The 21,927-nt window shown below is 46.8% G+C and overlaps 1 long non-coding RNA gene across 3 annotated transcripts in view; it reads right to left on the bottom strand.

The window, feature by feature from the left end:
* Nucleotides 1–21,872, bottom strand: part of LOC134471613 (uncharacterized) — a 36,753-nt gene extending 14,881 nt beyond the window's left edge. Inside the window, exons 1-4 of one of the 3 annotated variants that reach the window (XR_010041102.1) lie at nucleotides 21,365–21,872; nucleotides 19,820–19,923; nucleotides 16,186–16,250; nucleotides 14,057–14,143 (exon numbers count right to left, since the gene is read on the bottom strand). This is a non-coding gene — a long non-coding RNA (uncharacterized LOC134471613). Of the gene's footprint in view, nucleotides 1–14,056; nucleotides 14,144–16,185 lie in introns of all 3 variants that reach the window. The other 2 variants (XR_010041101.1, XR_010041100.1) reach the window with 2 other exon arrangements.
* Nucleotides 21,873–21,927: the final 55 nt, after the last annotated feature.

Below are 21,927 nucleotides of genomic sequence, written 5' to 3'. Positions count from 1 at the left end.
TCTGGGGATGCGGAGGCCCCAGAGAATTGGGCTTACACATTTCTGCTGCTTGTGGCAGGCTCCTCCCCTGAAATTACCCAGGCTTTGGCAGGTGTGAGCTGTCTAGGCTTCTCTTGAGCAGCCCAGGTGGTGACCTGTGAAACGGGCCTTCAGTGCCTGCTGTACAGGTGCCTGTAGGCAAGGCAGGAAGAGAAGCAAGTTTTGGGGATCTCAAGGCTAGGGGTGGATTCCAGGCTGGTGCCCCAGGCTAAGGCCGTGGCTTCCTCAACCACAAAATGGGGCTGGAGAAAGCAGAGCGGGCCACATGACAGCCACCCAGCAGGTGTCCTTCCAGTGGCCGCTGACCCGCTGCCTGAAGAAGCAAGCAGAGAACCAGATGGGTTTTGTGGTGTTCCCAGCGGCACTAACACAAAGGCTGGGTGACCGCTCCCTCGGCCCCCAAGTGATCTCTTGAGGCACATAGTGCCTGGCCTCCCTTTCCTGCATCCAGCTTCCTCTCTGCCTGAGAACTGGTCCCATGTGCTCTTTTCTCAGGGCCCAGCTGAAGGGGCACGGTGAGAAGCTCTGTTCTTTCCCGCTTCGTGCCCATCACGGGGGCCCCTCTCATATCACTGCTAGCACTGGCTGTAGCTGGGAAAGTTCGGGACTGGCCAGTGTGGCTTAATGAGATGGGTGATTCATTTTGGCCCCCAAGGAACAAAAGGCCAGGTCTTCCCAAGGCAACCTCTGCCCTAGCTGGCCTCATCCCTGGGTTGGGGAATGAGTCACCAACCTCCTTTCAGGCTCTGATTTTCATTCTGCTAGGCCTTCACTAAAGCAAACAGCTGCTTCCTTTTTCTTTGCTCTGGGGAAACAAGGTAAGTACCTAAAGGGAGGATTGAAAAGAGGAAGTCAGTCAACATCTCATGGTGGCCATCGGAAGGCTCGGCAGAGAGTGTTGGAGGCCCTAACTGCATCCCTCATCACAACTTCTTTTTGTCCTGGCCGAAGGTGGGGCCCAGAGTCTGCAATCCGAATTCCTTTTCCCAAAGTGGAACAGCTGCCCACAATTCTACACTCTGTTGGAATTTTACAAAGTACCCTTGATAACAGGGCTTGCCTGGGGCACGAGTCAATGCTTCCCCTCTCCCATCAAATGTAGGACCTCAGCTTCCTCATCCATAGAATCTTCCTATGGGGCTGCAGAATGGTCAAGGCAGCAAAGGGGGAAGCACCCCTGTGGGACTGATCACCTCCCTGGTCTTAGAGAGGCACCTGGACGGGGTGCGGGGGGTGGTCTTTCTGAAGCCTGGGCTCTGAGTGAAAAGAAATCAGCCTGTCTGAGATAATGGTGACAGAAGAAGGCAGAGTGGGCTGGGGATGTGGCTCAGTGGTTGCCTTGCATGCAGAAGCTCTGGGTTCAGTCCCTAGCACCAAAACAAAACAAAACAAAAAACCATAGTTTTGGTTGAGTGTGGTAGTGCACACCTGTAATCCCAGCACTTGGGAGGCTGAGGCAGGAGGGTTGGTGTGAGTTCAAGACCAGCCTGGGCTACAAAAAGTTCTAGGCCAGCCTGAACTACATATCAAGACCCTGTCTCAAAAAGACTAAAAACAAAACCAAAACAAAAACACTAAACAACAATTTAGTGACTTAGGGAGACCCCGAGAAAAATGAAGATGCAATAGAAGTAGCTTGGTGTGAAGGTCCTAGGTTCAGTCCCTAGTACTACACATACACACACAAAGAAGGTAGGGAGTGGAGGGGCAGGATGTCCTCTGGGGCTATCAAAGACAGTGACCAATGTGGGCTGAGTCACTTCCCCTCTCTGGACCACAGGTTTTATTTTATTTTTTTTAATCAGTAAAACAGATAATAATTCCCACCTCACAGGGCTTGAGAAATTTGGGCATGGTTGGTTGGTGGTTTTGGTTTCATACTGGCCACTGACCAGCCAGATGAGGTCATCTCATCAGGTGGCACCTGGTTACCTCATCCTTATGATGAGGCGATTGTGGTACCCACCTAGAAGGTGGCTGTGAGGATCTGGTGGGAAGAGCTGAAACGTGCCCAGGAATGGGGATTGTGGCTCTCAATGACTGAATGTCACAACGGTAGAGATCACGAGGTTAGTCACTGGTGTATAGCAGGTGTTCAATAAATGCTAGCTACTGCGCAGACAATGATACTGTTAAAGCAAAAATAGAATCACAGTCTTAGCTATCAAACAGACAGTGGAGATCAGAATCTTATTTTAGATCATTTTCTTATATTTCCAAGGGGCATGTAGTGGCCCAGAGGGGGAAAGGAACTGGCCTGAGGGAGGCTGCCTCAAGCTAAAGACAGAGCCAGGATCGAAACTCCTACTCCTCTGTACAGGGCGGTAGGCACGCTTCTTTACCCAGCGGACCAGGGCCATTTAGAATAAGGACACTCATAGGCCTTCCTTCCTCCCTGGGAATCGCTATGTGACCACTCCGAGCAGGAATGAAGGGCTTCAGCCTGGCTGGAATCATCCAGACATATCTGGAGGGAATTAACAGCAGCCTAGGGAAATGCCACAGCCTTTCAGAAAGCTTTGCCCCCATGAGTCAAGGGGACAGCTCTGTGGTGGGAAGTGATACAGAGATCTGGGAACCCACGTGCTTATGTGCGCTCAGAGACAGCTGTTCTGTCTCTGAGCAGTATCGATGGCCACCATCTGATGAGCACTGACCGTACAGTCCCAGGTCCACTCATCTCACTAATAGACTCATGACAGACTTATAGAGTGGGTGCTCCAGGACCCCAGCAAACCAAGGCACAGAGAAGCTAAGGAGCTTTCTCCAGGCTCCACACTAGTCCGTGATGGGACTAGAACTTGAACCCGGATAGTGTGGCTCAGAGCCTGTGAAGTTCCACACTGGTCTGCTGTCCCGGTTCCTCTTGCCTGTGTCACCCTCCTCACCTATTCACACGGTGTCTTCTGTGGCCTCATGTTCTCCTGGTATGCAGCCCGGTACCCTGGGCCTAGCACTTAGCAGGGGCTCATTTTCTCTGTGGGCATTTTCAAGCCATATTACATGCCCAGACCTGAGCCTCCTGGGCCCTACAGGGGAAACAAGGTCAGGCTTGGTGCTGAATCACTGGGGAGATGGCTCTGGGTGAAAAGAAATCAGCCTGTCCATAGTCTGTCCCCACTTAGGCACCACAGGGAGACAGATTAGCCTCAATAGGAATGGTCAGTCAGGAGACAGATACAGCTGGGGTCAAAGTCAAGGATTCTGGTTCCTGCTTGCTGCTTGTTGTGTACCATCGACAGCTCTTGCCCCTCCCTGGGCCTTAGTTTCCCCAACAGAACAATGAGGCTAGGGGTATAAGATCAACATGTTCAAAATTGTTGCTATGGTCAGTTCTACTTGTCACTGGAAGAAACTGAGCTTACAAGGGACTAAGTGCCTTATCCAAGGGCACTGGGTAAGAGGTTAGGCTGAAATGGGGCCTCCAGGGCCCCATGCCTGATCACTTCCCCTTGAGCCATGGGGCCCCTGCAGTTCATGACCTTTCCCCCTCTGGGGTCTGAATCAGTGCTTGAGGAATGGGAGGTGAAGGGTTAAGAAGGTTGCTGGCACTGTGGCAGAAACCTCAGGAAGTACTAGGCTCAGAAGACTTCTAAGAAAGAGGGAGGAGGAAAAGACATACTTATCCTGCCTTCAGGGACAAGAGGCCTAGAGGTCAGCTTGGCTCGAGGCCCAGAGTTGAGTCTTGAAAAGCCCCAGCCTCCAGCCCAGCTTGACTCAGCCCATGTATGAAGTCTAGAGGGCCTGCTGTGGTTCTCCTCCTTCCAGATTCTTCTCTGGACCTGGCTGGCCTGGCCTTCCCAAAAAGATGGCCAAGACCGAGGCCTGGGAGAAGGTGACTCAGGCTGGGAAGAAGGCTCTTAGCCCCTTATATCATTCAGGCATGCTGGGAGCACTATAGGGTCTTCATTTTGAGGTCAAGGCACTTGGTCCCTTTGGCAAGGATCTTAGTCATTTGATTATATGGCTCTGAGTCCTGACCCGGAAGTAATCTGACTGCAGCCCTGAGGGTGGTTGAGGTTTTAATTTCCCTGAGTACCTGGCCTGGAGCAAATGTTCCTGTGCCGTGGGCTCCTGTGCTTCTAGGTGGGAGCAGGTGCTGGGCCTGTTTCAGGACGCCTCAGGCCAGCAGGGGGATCTCAGTACTTCCTGTAGCTGACATTTCTGAGTCTGGTCCTCAGATTCCCAGCTCTGAATCTAGCATCGACCCCAAGGACAGAGACACAGGGATGGTGTGGGTTGGAGACTGAGCTACTGGATGTTGTGGGGTCCTCAAATTCAGGGACCTGTGGAGCTTGGTTCTAGCACCCAGAGATCTTTAGCTAGACTTCAGTGTCATCACTGGCAGCATGAAAATCCTGATATGGCCTTCAAAGAGCCCCTGTGGCCTTTGTAGTAGATAAAGAGGCCGTTGGTAATCCATCTGCACCACACTTCCTAAAGCTCTCTGAAATACTCAGACACAGGGCCTTGTGGCTGTGTCAGGGTGAGGTCACCAGGATGACTTCTCCCTGTGACCATGACCCTGTGGAATGCCATGACCAGCTGGTTCACAGGACAGCCATCCCCCTCCTGCTGAACCCCAGCTTCCAGGGACTGCACTGCTAAGTCCCAGCTTTTCAGTTACCCAGACCAACTTCAGGGTCCAGACTGCCAGGCCAGGGAGGAGCTCAGGGACTTTTGAAGCAGCGTTGGAGGACTTAGCTAGCAGCTCAGCCCCCACAGGCGTCAACTCCTCAGCTAGACTGCCACTTTGGCTTTCCCTGGTTGAAACTATTTATGGGCATTTCCTGCACCTTAAATAGGTAAAGAAAAAGGAAGTGAAAGACAGGTGATGCGTGGGTCCTTCAACAGCTGGTAAATCATTTGCATTATTATTAATTTTTAAAATGACATGTGCTTGGGGTAAGAAGTACCAACGCTGGGGACGTGTACACATGGGAAAGTGCAAATCCCCCTCAGCCCTACAGCTACCCTATAGAAAGACACTGTGTGTCCATGTGGGGACATCACCAGCTCTGTTTTATGCATACACTCACCAAGTTTTTCTTTTTCCTCCTCTTTCTTTTCCTTCTCCTTTTCCTCTTCTAAGATTCTTTCTCTCTCTTTCTTTCTTTCTTTCTTTCTTTCTTTCTTTCTTTCTTTCTTTCTTTCACTATGTAATCTCAAACTCTCAGCATTTCTCCTGCCTCGGCCTCCCAACTGATGGGATTATAGGTGTGTGCCACAATGCCTGGTTATACCAACTTCTTTAAAAAATAAAGGAGCCAACCCCCTGTGCTTGTGTCTCTTGATGAAAGAATATTGAACATCTACTATGTGCCAAGCCCTATGCAGATCCCCACTTGCTTTTTCCCCTCAGCAACATGTGTTGGGCATTATAGTCAACACTTGAGGTCAGTAGTTCCACCAGCGCCTTTGGGGGGATTTGAAAAGGCCACAAGGCCAGGCCCCCACTAGGCCAGTTGCATTCGAACCTCTGGAGGTGGGACACCCCACAGGTTTCTCTGAAGACACTAGGAGTGCAGCTTGGGCCAGGAATCCTGCTCTGGGCTTCTCCTCACTGCTGGGAGTAGGAACTGCGCCTGCTTGGAGACCTGGGTAGAAACAAAGGCCACAAAGGTCTCACAGTACTGCTGTGTGTCTGGAAAGTGGGGGAGGGGAGAACGGGGTCACATCGCTGCATTGTCATCATGATTCACAGTGTCTCTCTTTGTCCCGGGGAAGATTACTAAGCCGGATGGGCATCTCAAGGGCTTGAGGTTTCCCCTCTGTTCATCAAAGAAAGCAGTCAGGAGGGGACAGGAAGATGCACATCCAGGCACCAGCAATGCCCAGTAATGAGCCTGCCCAGCATCTCCTTGAGATGCAGCCCAGTGCTACCACTCTGTTCATCCCTACAGAAAGCATTCTATAAACACACACCCATTCTGGAAATGCAGGATTCAGTAACTGAGTAGCTTGTGAATACACTGTGTGTGTGCCCCTGAGTACACATCTCTATGTGTTTTTGTGTGTGACTATGTGGGTATAAGTTTGTGTGTGTCTGCATGCAAGTATATCGTATATCACCGTGTGTGTCTGGATGTATGTGTGTGTGGAGATGTCTGCATGTTTGTGTGTATCTACTTGTGTAAGCTAATGTAGATACATCTATATGTAGTTGTGTGTTCTCTGTGCGTGTACTGGTGCATGTCTATGTGTGTTTGTGTGTTTCTGTGTTTATCTTGTTGGCTTGTAAGTGCATTTGTGTGTCTCTGTATCTGTGCCTGTGTGCCTGTTTGTGTATGCTGGTGTGTGTTGAATTGTACAGGTGTATATGTGTATGTTGGTGTGTGCATGTATCTGCATGTGTCATTGTTGTATGTGTTGGTGTGTATTGCATTGCGTGTGTGTTGGTGTATGCATATATCTGCCTGTGTCACCACTGGTTGGTGTGTGTGTGTGTGTGTGTGTGTGTGTGTGTGTGTGGTCTGGAGTTGAGTGTCTTGCTTGCCCTGCATCCCTATTGTCCAGGATGCCGTGCCCCTGACACACATCAAGTGCCTGCCTTGCATGGGAGCCGGCAGTGGGTACAGGCTGTGGGCTCAGGGTCGGGTGCTGGGTTCCAGTATGCGGGCCCTGTTCCTCCAGAGGCCCGAGTGACTGCTGCACAGCTGTTGCTGCTGCTCCTTGACTGCCCCACACTCCTGCTGCCAAGAACAGAACCCAAGGCAGGGCCGCTTAGCCTGGCTTCCACAGACCACAGGAGAAAGGGCTGTGACCTTGAGAGCACTTATCCCCGCTGGGCCCCCAGGTATTAAGGGATAAAATCACAATCACGACGCTAATCAGTGGGCTGAGCGCAGCAGACATTGCCGTAAGAACTCATCTCACAGGCCGAAGAAACGCATCCTGCTCTTCTGGCGGTAACTGGGTCCTGGCTCTGCCAGTCTCCAGTGCTTTGGCTCCTCTAGGAGAAGCCTCAGACCTTTCACCCTCCCTCCAAGGCCTGCTCCAGCCATACTGGCCTCTGCTCTCTCTTTCCTCGCTCCTCCCTTCTCTCTTCTGCCCAGAACTTATAATTATCATCCAGATACATCAGATTTGGGCTGTGTTGTTTTTTCTTGGTCTCACATGAATCTGGGTCTCAATCAAAGACCTCACTGGTGAAATAAAATCCAGAAGTGGTGTTCTCTCTCCACTTGGCGCTAGCTTTCCTATCACATTTACTCATTAACTTAGGCTGCCTTTATGAAGGCCCATGTAGCCTGGACTTTGTTCCAGAATGAGGACTATTTACGCCCAAGCTGAGAGCCCAGCATAGGAACACACCAAGCCCACATGGTGCGATGTGCCATGAATCGGCCACACACAGCGACCAGTGCTCTGAGCCAAAAGAGGTGGCAGCCCTTCCAGCCTATTGCAAGCCAGGGAGGTCTTCTGGATCAGATGCAAACTGACCTTCAAACTGAACCTTGTACTCTTGCCCCCTGCAGCGCCCTGCCCGGTGCTTGCCCAGATGAGCCAGGCACTGAGTTTGTCTAAAGCCACAGAGCAATTTATGGCCTTGTTTGTTTCCTGAACTCACTTTGTAGCCCAGATTGGCCTAGAACTCATAAGGATCCTCCTGTCTCAGGCTCCCAAATACTGGGATTAAAGGCCTGTGCCACCACACCTGGCTCACTTTTTTCTTTTCTTAAATTCCCAATTTGCCTTTAACCTTTACCCACTGTGAGCTTTATAACAGAATGTTGGCTAAATGCTTTGGGCTTAACCTATAGGCCTCAAAAACACTGGGAAGTTGTATATTATAACCTACTTGCCTCCTTAGTAATCAGTTCTGTTCTTCTGTTGGAATTAACATAAACATCTGTCCATGCAACTCCATTCATGGATCACAGAAAACAATGCTACAAACCAACTGCAGAAGAAAAGCAAGAAGTCCCCAACACTGAGAGATGTTCCTTCCTAAGGGTGAATTAAACCAGAGAGGTTCTTTCTTATAACCCAAAACTGACCCTGAATTCAATGTGAATGTCCCAACACTGAGCACTTACTTATAAAAATAATTTTTTTCCTTTGCTGAGATGAGATAAAAATACTTTTGATCATAATTATTTTGACCTTATTTTGATTAATAACCAAAACTGAGATGGAAAAATGTTGAATTTTTCTTAGTTCCACACTAATAATGTAAATATTCTCCGATATAATTCTTAAAGGGCAGAAAAAATAAACCAAAGCATTACCATGGATACTGAACCTTTAATTGAATCATTTTTTAAAAGAAAAATTCATCGTGGCACATTTTAAATATTCTAAAATTCACCCTGTTCATGTGTACAATTCAGCATTCCCACCCCAGCCCCAGGCAGTAATCTATTTACTGTTTCTCTGAATTTGCTGTTTCTGGTAAATAAATGGAGTCACGTGATATATCGTCCTGAGTCTGGTTCTTTAGTTTATCAGTCATTTGTGGCATATGTCATTGGTGTGTGTCTTCTTACTATTGAATAATGCTCTGCTGTGTGAACAGATCATATTTTGCCTGTTCTTTTACTGACTGGTGAACTTTTAAGATGTTTAACTTTTAAGTTCGAGGCTACTGTCAACAATGCTGAAATGCTCGACTCACAAGTTTTGTGGAGATATATTTCCAGTTTTCATTTCTCTTGGGTAGACAGAAGTGGAATTGCTGGGCCATATGGTAATTTTGTATTAAAGTTTTTAAGCTGTTTTCTAAAAAGGCTATGCCATATTTATATTCTCACCTGCAATATGTAAGCACTATTTCTCTACCTCACATCCAGAGTTTGTTATTATCCTGCCTTTTGATTATAGTCATTCTAGTGGGTGTGATATAGTAGCTCACTGTGGTTTTAATCTGTATTTCCCTAATAGCTAGCGATGTTGAATACCTGTTCATGTGTTTATTAGCTACTTGGTATAAATTCTTTAGAAAGATGTCTCTTCATGTCTCTTGTTCAAGTTTTGATTGGACTGTCTTCTTAACACTGAGGTTCTTCGCAAATTCTGAATATAAATATAATTCCTTTATCACATTTGGTGTTATAACTAAGTGTGGTGGCACACACCTATAAGCCAGCACTCAGGAGGCTGAGGCAGGAGGACTGCTGTGAGTTCAGGCCAGGCTATATATTGAGTTCAAGGCCAGTCTAAGCTACATAGTGAGACTCTGTCTCAAAAAACAAACTCAAAAAATATGGGCTTTGCAAATATTTTTTTTCCTAGTCTGTTTCTTATCTTTTCACTTTCCTAATGATCTCACTCATCCCTAGCTTTATTAAGGTATTACTAACTGATGAATACAATTATATATGCATAATGTATATAATGTGATATATATATTAAAATGATGACCACAATCAAGGAATGTGATTGTGATGGAATCTTTTTAAATAAATCATGGTGCTGTACTTCAGAATTCTATGTCTGGCCCAAGGTTTTGAAGATATCACTTGGCCCAAGGTTTTGAAGATATTACTTTCTCACCATCTATTCTTCCAAAAGTTTTACTGTTTTAGCTTTTACCTTTAACTTAATGATTCAGTTTGAGTTCATTTTTGTGCATGGTATGAGCTAAGAGTCTAAGCTATTTTTTCCTGTGGATGGATAGCCAATTATTCTAACACTATCTGTTAGACAGACTATCCTTTGTCTCAGTGAACTACCTTGGCATTTTTTTTTTCAAAAAATTAATTGAATATAAATATAAAGGCCTGTTTTTGGACTCCTGATTCGGTTTTATTGATCTGTACTTCTGTTCTTTGCCAGTATCATACTGCCTTGGCAATTGTAGGTTTATAGCAAGTTTTGCCTATTTAAGGTGTTTTGATTTTCTGTATGTATTTTAGGGTCAGCTTGCTGATTTCTGATAAAAGTGGCCATTGGAAATTTGATAGAGATTATGTTGACTCTGCAGAACAAATCTGGGGAGCAATGCCATCTTGATGATATTGTCTTCCAATCCAAAAACACGGAATGTCACTTTATTTAGACTTTTTTCCCCTTAGTAAATTTTGTAATATTTAATATATACAATCTATATACCTCGTTTTCTTTTTGTATTGTGCTTGCCAAGTAGGTGCTTGCACTGTTGAGTTATATCCCCAGACCTGTATGTACTTCTTTGGTTAAACGTATTATTAAGTGTTTTATTATTTTTATGACTTTATGAATAGAATTGTATTCTTAATTTCCTTTCCAGAGTGTCCGTTGCTAGCCCATAGAAATAAAATTGATTTCTGTACACTGATCTTGTATCTATGATCTTGCTAGACTTGCTTATTAATAGTTCTAATGGTATATTCTTTTAGACACTTGAGGACTTTCTGTATACTGGATCATGTTAACTGAGAATCATAATGGCTTTACCTCTTCTTTTCCAAGCTAGATGCTTCTCCTCCCACTGAGGAATACTAGTGCTAAGGTATATGCCTAGAAGGTTCTCTCTCCAGATAACCCATAGTTTACTTCCTTGTCTTCTTAGGTGTCTATGTGGATGTCACCTTCTCAAGGAGGCCTTCCTGGAGCCTGCTCCTTACAGCTAGCTGAACCACTCCCTGCCCCTCTTCTTAACCATGCTGTTCTTAGCTCTTTCTTGCCTTATTTTAGGAAAATCTCCTTTAACCCCCATTACACACCTTTTTTGTTTGTTTGTCTTGAGACAAGGTCTCTGTGTAGTCCAGGCTGGCCTTGAATTCACGGAGCTCCTTCTCCCTCAGCCTCCCCAGTGCTGGGATTACAGGCATAGCCCACCATGCCTGGCTCTGTTAACCCTTTGAGTTGTTTATAAAGAAAATTAAATTTAGTTGATTTTTTTTTTTTTTTTTGGCATGTGTACCAGCGATCAAACCCGGATCTTTTTGCCTAAGTGGAGGCGTTACTACTGAGCCTCACCTCCAGTGTATTTCTTAAGCAAAAGGAATAATGGTTGTTTCCTGGGTCTAGACCCCCTGTTCGGGCCTCAAAGACTGGCTCACACATCCAATGGAAACCATTCAGCAGAGACAGGGCAGCTGCACATAGCTTTGGATTTGACACAGTTATGATTACTGGAGCCTCAGTTTGCTTGCCTGAAAATGAGGACTTCCTCATGAGGTCTGTATGAAGATTGATTCATTGGCAGTGGAAAGAGACCCAGCACCCACATTAAGCAATGGGTGATTGCAATGATTACTGCTGTCTCATCAACAGCTTCCCCATCCCCCTAAGTCACCCCCAGGCCAGGGGGCTGGACCCTACCTTTTATATATGAAACGTTTCAGACCTGAAGACTGAAAGCGTGAGACAAAGACTGAACGAACACCTTTCTTCGTGAACACTTTCCTTTCCCTTCCAGCTCTATTGAAATATAAATGACAAAAGAGCTTATATCTAAGGCGTACAAGGTGATGTTATGATACACATAAACATTGCAAAATGGTTGCCACATTCAAGCTAGTTAGCATTATCACCTCACGTGGTTATGTTTTCCTGTGGGGAGAACACTTAGATCTACTTTCTTAGCATATTTCAAGCACATATTACCATCAACAATGGTTAATAATAGCTTATTTGCCCTGATGCATTGAAACTTTATACACTTTGACCAACATCTTCCCGTTTCCTCCACCTCTCCGCTCCTGGTAACTACCATTCTCCTTTCTGGTTTTATGAGTTTGACTTCCTAAGATTCACCACATGTGTGAGCTCATACAGTACTTCTCTCTGTGCCTGGCTTATTTCATTTAACATGATGTCCTCCAGGTCCATCTGCATCGTCCCACATGGACACACATCAACTCAGTCATTGTTAGAATATTTCACCATGTTTGTTTCATTTATCTGTGGGTGTGTCTTCTCCCCACCCCCTCCCCGAGCCATTTGGAAGCAAGTTGTCAACATGATGGTCCTTCATTGCTGAATACTCTAGAGTACAGCTCCAAGGAGTAAGATATTCTCCTAAGCGACATCAAAGTTAACAGTTCTACTAATACCCAGTCTACGAGCTAGCTGTCTCCTCATGGCTTTTGCCCATTTTAAAGTCATTTTTGGGCTTTTTTAAATCTCTGTTTTTAAGAACTCTTTAGTTACTGGCAAAATCAGCTATGTCTCTAAGTTGCAAATATCTCCTCCCATTTGCCTTTTGCTTATAGAAATTCCTGGTGTGAAAATGTTTCTTTAAAATTGATTTTAGTTTTTAGGTAATTGAATTTGTCAGTTTTTTTTACTTATTGCTTCTGGATTTTGATTCTTAAATAAATTCAAAATAGCCTTTATTATAAAGGAATAGCTCGTGTTTTCTTTTAGAAATTTTAAGGTTTCTATTTAAAATCTGGATCTCTTGTCCCCTTGTTTATTTAGGTGTTTCCTGTGAGGTATGAATTCACCTTTACCTTTTAGCCAAATGGTTGTTCAATTGTCCCAGAATTGCTTATTTTAAAATTTATTGTGTGCTGGAGATTTAGTTCAGTGGTGCAACACCTGCCTAGCAAATGTGAGGTCCTGAATTCAATTCCCAGTACGCCCCCCTGCCAGAAAATTAAAACGTATTGTGTCCAGTAATTTGAGATGCTCTCTTGATCACAGACCATATTTCCATACATATTTTTCACCTTTCTGGATTTCTATTGTATCCTATTGCTCTGCCTGGCTATGCAAACTTCCAATTACAGCATTTTAATTATAGAGGCTTAGGGACATGATTTACTATCTGGTAGGGATTACACCCACTTTGCTGGCCTCTTTTTTTCATTTTTCTGGCTGTCTTTGGTTGTTTACTATTTCATATCAACTTCAGAATCAGCTTTTCTAACTCTGGAAAAAAAACAAACCAAAACAAAACCACCCGCCCTCAGTGTTCTCATGAGGGTCATGTTGAATGGATACATTTACGGCACTGAGCTAAGCTTTCCAAGAACAAGGGATGTTTTTCCTCCTGCTCAGGCCACACCTTCATGCATCTGTGGGGGGCAGTCGTTTTTGGAGGATAGGTCCTGTGAAGGGTTGAATTGTGTCTCTCAAAAGGATACACTGAATTCCTAAGCCCCGGTATCTTGGGGCTTAAGAACGTGGACCTTATTTGGAAATGGGTCACCTTTATGGAGGAAATCAACTTAAAATGTAGTGATTGAGGTGCTCCCAATCCAACTTAGTGGTGTCCTTATGAAAAGGGAAAGTCCGGGTACACAGGCACACGCATGGCGAGAACCCCATGTGAGGACGAAGGCAGAGATGGGGCCATATGTCCACAGCCCAGGAACACTAACAAAGGCCTGAAAAGCCCCAAAGCTTGGTACAGAGCGTGGACAGGCCCTCCCTCTCCACCCTAACAGGAACCATCCTCGCCAGCACCTTGATCTGAGTCATTCAGCCTCCCGCACTGTGAGGAGATGAAGGCCTCTTGCTGAAACACCCAGCCTGGGGTGCCTAGCTGGCCCCACAGGCTCCTCTAAGGATGTCCTGGGCCCAAAGTGAGCGGCCCAGCCGTTCTGAGGATATCAGAAACGTGTTTGCTTTCCTGTTCCCAAGCCCAAGCAGTTCACCCAGGCCTGCTTTTTGCTTGCCGTGGAGTTGGATGAGTGAAGCCATGAATGTAGCAGGGTGCTGGAGGTGTGACTTCACTCCCAATGGGTGGCCAAACCCACGGAGGTCTAGGCCAATGAATGAATCATTTGTTCAATGCGGCCCAGTGAATCAGGGAGGCCTAGGCAGAGAGCCCAAGGTGGGGGCATTATAACCTTTCCCTTTCCTTTGGAGCCTAGAAGCTTCCCCCTCCAAGTTATCATTCTAAGAAATGAAGTGAAATGGCGCCACACACCACCCTTGTGCCACACCTGCTGCCTGCTGTGGAGAGATAAGGACAAAAGCCTAAAAAGCGAGAGACAGAGCACTCACTGTCTGCCTGTGGACGCATTGGTGTAATGATCACGTGAAGAAAATGAGTATAAAGCCATTGGCAGGGAGTCAGGCTCACAGCAAGTGTTCAGTGGAGAGCGACAATTAGCGCTCACAAGAACTCCACACAACTCACCCACGAAGGCGGGATGTCCAAGTCTCCACCCTCCATGCTGCACACACTGCTGATAGCTCCTCTTCCTCCTTTCCCCAAGGAAGAGTCCTTTGGAATAAACAAAGGATGATCTCATTGTCTCTTGCCAACACTACTCAGTGTTCTGTACTTATGAAAAGGAACTTGTATCTCAATTCATACTCGGTGAAGAAGAGAAGAAGAAAAAGACGCAGGGAGGAAGAGGAGAAGGAGAAGGAGGAGGAGGAGGAAGAAGAGGCAGAGGAGGAAGACATGGAGGAGGAGAAAAGAAAAGAAGAAAAAGAAGAGGAGGAGTAGAAAAGAAGAAAAAGAAGAAGAAGAGGAAGAAGAGGAAGAAGAAGGAGGAGGAGGAGAAGGAGAAGAAGAAGAAGAAGAAGAAGAAGAAGAAGAAGAAGAAGAAGAAGAAGAAGAAGAAGAAGAAGAAGAAAGAAGAAGAAGAAGAAGAAGAAGAAGAAGAAGAAGAAGAAGAAGAAGAAGAAGAAGAAGAAGAAGAAGAAGAAGAGGAAGAAGAAGGGCCCCTAGAGAACTGTCACTTCTCGCTGACCCACCCGTACCCAGCTGGCGGGTAGGGTGTGACCTGGGGCTGGGGTTGGCAGGCCGTGTCCTTGGTTCAGGCATGAGGCCCCTGTGAGTCACGGTGGCTCCCTGCTCCAGTTCCCTCTCCAGGCTCCTTTGCTCATCTTTATGTGTTTGTCCCATGAGCCTTGCCTGGAGGTTTGTACTGGGGACCAAGAGACAAGGAACATGTCCCCGTTTCATGCCTAGGCTAGTGCAGGAGACAGAAACAACTGACAGGGACTGCTGCTCACGGTGACTCCTTAGGGGATGCTATTTCCCCAATAAATGCATCCCTTTAACACAGTTCCCATTTTATGGAAGAGTCCAGGTTGCTAGGAGGAAAGTGGCCCACCTCTCTGATACACATCCTCCAGATCCCACATGGCCTTGTATGCCTCCACGCAGACACCTGTTCTTGTGGCCACCCTTCCAGGCTGGGAGGGGTGGGGGCTCCTGGGCTCTCCGCTTTCTACAGTGACACTAGCGTGTCTGTGGACTGAGGGACTGTGGCATTTCGATTCTTTCTCACCTTGGCCCTTTATCCTATTTATTGGGTCTAAGATGCCATCGATTCTTTTTTTTAAAGGAACAAAATAGTATTTTATTTACTACCACACTGTTGTAATACACTTTAAAAGTACAATAAGGTAGCCTTTAAATTTGGGGTGGTCTTAAAGATAACAAATGAACAGAATTCCAAATTTTTGATATTGGTGAACTGCTGCAGGTACAGGTATACATTTAAGAAAATTGTATAGCTCTTGCAAGACCAGCAATGGAACTTTATATTTTGTACATTTTTATTTGAAAATATAAACAATAATTTAAAAAGAAAATACAGCATAATAAAAACATACATTTCTCAATTAAGTGCATTATATTTTATATATATTTTAAGGGAGGAAGTAAAACAAGGAAAATGGTTTAAAGTGCAGACTGATTACCTAGACAAAAAGGACTTAAAATAACATCATAAAACCTCTATTTTTCTATGACTAATATCCATATGATTGAAGTATAGTCACTATGGAAGTGATTTTATTACGTTTGCATATGTTTTAGTATAGTGATAATTAACATAATAGCTTTTAAGGCCCTGGTAGGCACAGTTTTTGGAAGCACAATTCAGTAAAAATCACTGCTAAGACACAATACACCTTATTTTTTTGGTCCTCCAGTATTCAAGAAAAGGGATAATTTACTCTAACATTTTCTTGCACCCAAATGCCTCAATGTATATATTTTAACTTTTTAAACAATGGTTATGCTGCCCAACTTCATTACTGAAACAATATTAACAAGACATTATTTTGATGCCATCAGTTGTAAGGCACCTCACTAACTCTCATGGATCATTAATAGAAAGATGCTGTAATTACTTTCAGCAAACAACACCCTTCTAAGTCATGTACTACTGTGAGAAATGTTAAAGCGTGGAAAATGTGCCTTCCACATAGTGAAATATACAAGGAAAGTAATTACTCCTCCTAAACACACACTAGGAGAAGATTTTATAACTATCAATACGATAATGAAGTTGTCTGGACACTCACCCTGTGCATGGTATCGCTCTGCAGGTCCTTCGGTCCATGATCTTCAGTCAAGGGAAGCAGGCTTCCTGCAAAGGGCAGGGATGGCGCTCTAAGACCTTATGAGTCCTGTGGTCCCTGTTATAACTAGCCCCTTTTCCAAACTCAAAAGCAACCATAAACTCGGCATGGTTGCATATGCCTGTAATCCCAGCACTTGGGGGGCTGAGGCAGGAGGAGCACTGTGAATTTGAGGCCAGTCTGGGGTACACAGTGCATTTAAGATCAGCCTAGACTACATAGGGAGACCCTGTCCCTAAAGACCGAAAACTAACCAAAAAACAGCGATAAATAATATGTAAATAAAGGGCGAGGCTATATGTTAATAAAACTTTATGGAAGTTGACATTGACTTCCTTGTAACTTTCATGGGTCACAAAGTGTGATGGTTTTTTAAATTTCTTCCAACCATTTAAAATGTAAAAACTACTCCTAGCTTGTGGGTTATACAAAAAGAAATAGAGGGCTAGGTATGGTTCAGAGACTGTATTTTGTCAATCCTTGTCTCAAGGACATTCTCAGCTCTACAAGATAAACACTATTATTCTCATTTTGTCTATCAAGCAATGAGGCCTCTCCCCTGACTAAAGCTTACTTGATTTTAAGAACACGTGTTTTTAAATGTTTTTGTTTTTTCTTTTGGTTACAAAAGTTACACATTTGACTTAGAAAAATCCTGCCATACAAATTATTATCATTTGAGACAGGGTGTCACTATATAGTCCAAGCTAACCTCAAACTCACAGTAATCCTTCTGCCTCAGCCTCCCGCGTGTTGGGATTACAGGTATGTGCCACCATGCTCAGCTCAATATCACATAAATTGATAAGAAAGCATCACAGGGAAGTGGCGCTCAACTTGTCGGACATGCTGACTCCACGTCTCCCCAGAATTGAAGAATGGATCCAAGGAGGTCAAGAGTAGGAAAAGGTTAGGGAAGAAAGCTCCGGAGGGACAGGAAGGGTCCTGAAAGTGGGTTCTGCTGAGGCTCTTCCTCTGGGGTTTCTTATGTGAGTCTCAGACCACTTGGCCAAGCTGAGGCCAACCTATGTGGTTACAAGAATAGTAGCTTAGCTAATATTAAGCCAATAGGGAATCGAGGCACAGAGCAAGGGTGTGTGGCATACTTCAGCTATCTGTAACTTCTAACGGAGAACAATTGAAGGCATTTTGGGGAAAGGACAGGAGTCTGGGTCAGGGTGTTCTGTCACCTACCTATGCATCTGATGCCCCACCGAGGCTCCCTGGAACAGGGGGTGCTGGTTATAGTACGCTCTTAAGGTGCTGCCTCTCTCTAGGGAGGCTCGCAGAACTGGCTCTCTCCTAATTTGTCTCCTGCCATAATTTTGATGTTTCATATTTTGCATTGATTCCTTTGAGGGCCTAGTTCCTCTCTGAGTGCCTTTTAGTTTCTGTCTCTAATAAGAGGAGCTCCAATGTCCAGAGATAAACAGTGATAAGTGTTTGTATACACAGTCATACCACTCTGACTAGAGTTAGAATGTTCTGAACACTGTGTGACCGTGGACAAATTGCTTAACCTCTCTGAGCCCTCATCTCTCCAATGACGAGGCTGAATGAGATGACACAGCTCCACAGAGCCTCTCGGGCCTGACTCTGAAAAATCTGCTTGCAGGAATTGTGCAACAGCAACTGGCTCTGTCCTAATGCCTGTGTGGGCATTAGGTGTGGGGGCTGAAGTCAGCTCTTGCTAACTGCTCAGGGTGGGTCCTGCTGAGTGTCTCTGTCTGGCTCTGCACTGAATGACCAGGGAGAGGTGGCAGGGACATTTCAGCCTGAGCCGATGCTCCTAGAAGGCTCCAGGCTTCCTCCAGAGCTGGTGCCAGGGACCCTTTTGCAGGAAGGAGAGCTCCAGGCCAGCTGGGAGGCAGAGGCCTTAGCCATTGCTGCCTGGCATGGGGCTCACAGAAGCCGAGTCCCCAACAGAGTGGGGTTTAGTGGCCACGCACCTGGGCCCGGCTCCATCTCCCAAGCTGAACAGAGCCTGGGTCTGGATCTGCTTCTGATGCTCATCAGCTGTGGGCCCTGGTGCTGTCTCCTGTCAGAGCCTATGCCTTGCCCTGGATCACTGATGAGCTCATGGAATGATCCCGCACAGTGCAGTACACGTCCCTTTCCACCTCTTCTCTAATGTCACCTTCTAATGGTGTGCTTAAAGAATTCGGCTGTTTCACAAATTGTGGGCCTACTATGGGCCAGGCACTGCACCAAAGGCAACAGGATGTGGGGTCCAAAGAGTGGGCACAATCCCTGTCCCTGAACTGACAAACTGGCAACCCAGGGGCATAAGATACAGATCTAAGTGACTTTCACAGGATCAGGGTATGTGCCGAGGCCCTCCAGAGCCCAGGAGAGAGGGAGGCTGGAGAAACCAAGAGAGTCTTCACACACAGAGCACTTTTGCTGGGTCTTGGAGGATGGGAAAAGAGGATGAGGAGCCTACAGCGGACAGCATTCTGGCCTGGAGAGGTGGAACTGCACAAGCAAAGATGTGGGTGAGAAAAGACAAAAAGGTTCCAGGAAAACAGGCCCAGCGAGGCACACACAGGAAACTCCAAGGGAAGAAACGACTGAGCCAGACAGATGGCCAAAGGAGCCTGGGAGTGGCAGCTTTGGCCTCGGTGGGGAATAGGGGTCATAGTGGGTTACAGAGCATGATGAGGAGCCACCAGACAGCAAAACAGCAGCGGATTCTGAAGGAGACCTGTGGGCCACACTGTCTCTCCTGAGGAGCAGGGTATGAGCCACCACAGGCCTTTTCTGTTCCCCTTAGTTCTAGATGGATATTATTTGCAATGTACAAATGGAGAAACTGAGGCTCAGGAATGATAGGCTGCTTGCCCAAGGTCATAGAGCAGCCAGTGTGCTGGGGCCATTTGTGATTGTCTTCCATAAGTGCTGTGCCTTTCATTCTCTGTGATTCCAAGACAGATTCAAAGGCAATTTTGATGGCAGCGTTAGGACAGGGCTTGTAGGCTAGTGTCTCTCCCCCACCCTCTAGAAGTAAATGTCACTATTCTCTCCATCCATCACTACAAGTTGACGTAACTTACTCAAGGCCACACAATGAATGTGAAGAGTCCAGGCCAGGCCTTTGGCTGGGCCTTCTCACGTTCCCATACTGCTTTTAGGTTTGTTTTTAAACTTCTCTAAATCTGGAAGAGCCAGGCGTGGTGGCACATGCCTGTAATCCCAGCACTCGAGAGGCTGAGGCAGGAGGATTTCTGTGAGGTCAAGACCAGCCTGGGTGACATAAATCTGTCTCTTAAAACAAAAAAGAATCAGGAAGAACCCAAGTCAGAAAGGCTGAGTCAACTCCTCTGATTCATCCTGCTCCAGCCCCCTCCACCAGCCATGCCCAAAGCACCAACCTGGCGCCCCTCTGCAGTCACCAGAGGTCACATTATTCTGCTTTTCACTGGATCTGTCCCCTGTTGAGAAGTGGAATCTCCATTGCTGGTACTGGGGCCTGACTTTTACCACCAGTGTCTGGGCGGGTGGCCGACTGACCCTAACAGTGTGGAGCCAGCCTACACCAAAGAGGGAGGTTCCCCAGTGGGGCCTCTGCCCTACTCACATCTCCAATATCTCTTCTGAGCCTCTGTCCTTCAGTGACCCGCTGGTAGTTTCTGATGCTGAAGCCCGTAACACAGAATGTCAGGATGATATAAAAATTGCTTTCTGGGAAGGGAAAATCCATGAGATTCAATGAGTCATGATAAGAGGGCGTGGGATAAGGCTTGATTCCTTATACCTACTGCCTCTCACAAAGTAGGCTGTTGTACATTCACTATATAATGCTGGCTTGGAGGCCTCGACAGAGCAAGACCGTTGCCCAGGGTCATCCAGCTATGAAATGACAGCATGGGGTTTGAGCCTGGTCTTTGTCTCTTTCTGGTAAGGGACAGAGGAAAAGTCAGAGGCCAGTGGACACACCTCCAGTGCCAGATTACACCAACTACGATATTTGTATAAAATTTTGGTTAGTGGAAGGTAAAATGAATGCTCTTGCTTAGAAATAAATAAATGAATTGGGGCAAATCAAGTTGGTATGCAGTGGAAAGACAGCCACTGTAACATTCTATGATTCAACCCCCAAAATATGTTGAGGGCCTCTGCTGAATAAGTAGAATAAACAAGTAATATTTTTTTTTCTCCCTCTCTTGAGATGCAGGGAGGGTGTTACCCTTATCTGAGAACTTTGTTGTCATCAACCAATGTTCAAAGGACGGTGGGGAAACGCCCTTTTAAAAAAAGCACTCAGTGGCCTGAACTTCTAGAAGCATCCAGGGGGAAAGTTCGAGAATGTGAAAACATACATGGTAAAGGAGGCAAATGCAGAAGTGGCCGCTGGTGATACAATCCGCAAAGCAAGAACACAGGCTGACCAGTAAAATCCCTCCCCCCAGGAGGGAGTTAGAAACCGCAGAATGTTCCTGATTCTGCACCTCAGCTGGGTGGCGCAATGTTTATGTTTGTGTATCTCACACATTGGCGTCGCCACCACCGCGGGCTCTGCTGCCCAGGGGACAGTTGCTGGGGTTCGGGACGAAGATACCACATAAGGTGGTCCCAAGTTTGGGGGCGCAGGCCCTGAGAATTCGATTAAAACGTTCTGCAACTGGCTTCCCAGTGTAGCCTATGTAGATGGCGAGGACCAAGGCAGCGGCGGATGGGTCGGGCTTCTGTCAGATGGAGCCCCTGAACCCAACGCAAAGTAGGTTTCCAATCAGCGGTGTTTGTGGAATAAAGAAACCGACTGAGCTGTCTTGAGCCACTGTGACAAAACGTGCCTGACAGCCCCTAGGGGGCGCTGTCAGACAGTGCTGCGGTCGCCCTGGCGCCCCCAAATGCTCAACCCTGAAGTGCAGTTCCCAGCCTCCCGACTCGCCTTCCGTGGGTTGTCTTCTAGGGACCACTTGCGTGGGAACATCTTCCCTAGTGGGACTTTGATTTGGGACACTGTCCTTGGTCATTGTTGAAAAAAATTATACTATCTTTAAAGTAACAGAGAAGTCCTAGGAAACGACCATTTTCCCGAACTTCTGTCCAGCGGTTCGCTTTCGTCTTCCTTAATAAGAATTACATTAACCCGGACAAAGTCGTTTTCTACAACCCTCACCTCGAGCTCTCTGTGGCCCTAACCACATCCCAGCAGTGCGATACTGGCCAAGTTAGTCGCTTCTCCCAGGTGGCCTCAGTTTCCCCGTCTGCTTATAAGAAAAAAATGACAGAAAGGGAACTATAAGTACGCAAAATCCCAGGCAGCTCCTTTCTGCTCCGACTGGGCTGAGGAGGAGTCGCGAAGAGAAGGTGGCGGGGAGGAGGCGAGAGGCAGGCAGGTGGCCCAGCGCGCTCTCCCGGATCGCTGGCACCCCGGAGGTCAGCCCTCGGCTGGCAGCGCGCCCCCTCTCCCTCCGCGGCACTCCGAGAGCGGCTGGAGCCGGGCCTCGGGGACGCGCCAGGCACAGGACGGACAGCGGGGCGGGGGCTGGGCCCCCAGCCAGCGCGCGACCAGCGGACCCCGCTCCGAGGCCGATGACGTCTTTGCTTTTGGCTCCAGCGGCGCCAGGCCTGGCAAGGCGGGTGACGTCACCGCCCCGCCACGTGACCACCATTCAAACAAACAAACCGCCTCCCCCCCCCCATCCCGCCCCGCCGCTCCGCGCGCGCGGGCCCGCCCCG

This window comes from Cavia porcellus, unplaced genomic scaffold (assembly GCF_034190915.1).
Source record: "Cavia porcellus strain 051 isolate PalLab524CR breed Dunkin Hartley unplaced genomic scaffold, mCavPor4.1 scaffold_19, whole genome shotgun sequence".
Classification (NCBI taxonomy): domain Eukaryota; kingdom Metazoa; phylum Chordata; class Mammalia; order Rodentia; family Caviidae; genus Cavia; species Cavia porcellus.
This window is presented reverse-complemented; position numbering and strand designations above follow the sequence as displayed.